Here is a 2,618-nt window from a genome sequence, read left to right on the forward strand (position 1 = left end):
CCAGGAGGCAAACCACTATTATGTGTTTCGGGACTGTCCTGTTGGCCAAAAATATTGGACTGAAATTAGCATTTTTTTCATTTCCATCCCATTGAATTTTTGAATGTAGTTGGGTCTGAAAACTGTCATGGACACAAATAAACGGATACCTCTGGAATGTCTTCTTGATGGCAGGAAAAAAGGCCATCACAAAGAAATTGATCACACAAATCTCACTAACAATCAAGGACTGGACTGACATAGGAACAGACATCATACAAATGGAAAAATGAAAGCTACGGATATAACTACGGTTCTATGAGTCCTGGATAACCGCCAGAGGTGGTGCCTTAAGCACTGGATGACACCTATAAACAATGTCCTGAGGGATCCAATAGGTCAATACAAAATGTGAGATCAAACACGTCTACCTTAGGACGGGTGCTGTCTCAGAAAACCCTCTAGCGCAGACCGGAATAATGTAGGTTTTATTTTCATGGAACGGTGTGCCAGGTTATGTCATGGTTAGGTTAACTTGCATGGAAGTGGCTTAGGCTTCCATTCGATTCAGCTGTACATTATTCAGTGTACCATACCAAAAGATCCGAATTGGAGTGACATAATGTACAGTTACATACGTTACACTTGTCCTCACTGTTCTTCTGACTGGTGGAAGCTCATCGGATAAATATGGCAAAAATAAGTGCATCAAAATTACAACTCACCACACCGCTGAATCAGTGGGGGCCCTGCGAGTGTTTCTGTGCGATGAGGTGGTCCCATCTAGGACTGATGGGAGACAATGACACCCGCAGCGTGTTTAAGTCCAGTTTGCTTTGAGGAAAAGCCCACTTCACACAGAGTTGTAGCATCAAATATGTTTAAGACCACCGTCATTTTCAATCTCCAACAGCTGATCCTCTTGTTGCACAGACATGCTCAATTCGCCCGGTTGAATGGGTCGCGGATCCATTCAAGCGCAGAGAAGTAGCGCTCAAACTCTTGTAAAAGTAAAAACAGGTGATTGTGCTGCAGCTGGAGAATGCTGGCCCAGGTGACGTGTCCTTCAAAATCCCCGCTAATGTTTGGAACATGTCATATATCAATCGATCCACTCGCCGCCGCAGTTTTGAAGGTTTCATTGCCTTGTTAGCTAGCTTTACCCCACATATTATGCAGAGCTGACTCGGTGCGTGAGTGTCACCTGTATTTTAAGTAGGACTCCTGGTATTGTCAATTAAATTTATCTTTCTTTTTCTTGGAGGTCGTGAGCTCCTCGTCTGCTCCTCACTTGGCCTTTTACCCTTTGCAAAAATGCTCTCTAAAGACTTTTGTTTTTCACTCATTTTCGCTGGCTTGTGGGTCTACTTTTTGGCAGCGTTTGATGCAACGCATCCACGGTGACGTATCACGTATAATGCACGTATCAGTTATGTATCACGCAGGACGAGAGCAGATATATAATGGATTTCATTGTCAATTTCCTATCAGGCTTTTCATTATATATCCACAGACAAGCTTATTAGCGTGTCATGAGGAATAGGCGAAAGTTACGTCGGAGAAGATGCTGTCACTGATAAATTATTTTTATGCGTGGCCCGGTAGCAAACGCGTTGCGGACCTGTATTGGTCCCTGGCCCGGTGGTTGGGGACCCCTGCTCTAGCATATTGGGACTGCCAAATTGATTCTATAGAATCGGGCAAATGAAGAAGGCGAAGTCCAAGAGGCCGCCGTGCTGATGGCATGCAGGGGCACTCCACTCATGGCCGCCCAGGAGGTAAACAGGCTTCTTATTGAGTTGCATTTCACACCATCCAGAGGCTGGTGCTACTGAGAAACATAAGACTGCTCAATGGCCTCGACCACCCATTGAGCAAGGCGCTGCTTAGAAAGCGCTTGACATTTTCTAGGGTCACCATAGCACACAAAGAGGCAATCTGACTGCCGAAGAGGAGTTTTGGCTTGTATGTAAACCTTCAAGGCCCGGACCGGGCAGAGCTGTTACCAGGGGCCCCTGTTTCAAACTGTGCAAGTTGGAGGGGCTGAGTGCAACTCAAAGAAAACACCGTAGGAAGGAAAGAGGCATCCGGCCAAAGAGTGACCCCCCACATATCAGCATTCCACCTACAGCAGGACTCACCAACAGACAATGCCTGTAGTTCACCGACCCGCTTACCTGAAGTCATAGCCAGGAGAAAGGCGGTCTTGAACGAAATCCACTTAAGATCTACCCAATCCAATGGTTAAAATGGAGGAGTTTGTAGTGCATCCAATACCAGGGACCAATCCCAAGACGGGGCCACACGGCATCTAGGTGGATGAAGCCGCCGCGCCCCCTTCAAGAAAAGTGAAACATTCCTGTCACTTCCCACCGAGGCACCATCAACATGGTCGTGCCAGCAATATTGCAGCAACATACCTTGAGTGTTGATGCAAGAATTCCAGAATAGTGGAAACCCGGCAGTGCACTGCATCCAGACCCGGGCAGCGGACACTGACGGGTTGGAGAATCCGCCACCACATTCCGTGGACCGGGAATGTATGAAGGCCTCAAACTGAGAAAGTAGGGAGAAGCCCACACAAGGAGTTGTTGAGTCAAGTCCATCAGTCACATTGACCTGGTGCCCCTCAAGTGGTT

This window comes from Eucyclogobius newberryi, unplaced genomic scaffold (assembly GCF_026437365.1).
Source record: "Eucyclogobius newberryi isolate DKJ021-1_F unplaced genomic scaffold, fEucNew1.0.hap1 SCAF_18, whole genome shotgun sequence".
NCBI lineage: Eukaryota > Metazoa > Chordata > Actinopteri > Gobiiformes > Gobiidae > Eucyclogobius > Eucyclogobius newberryi.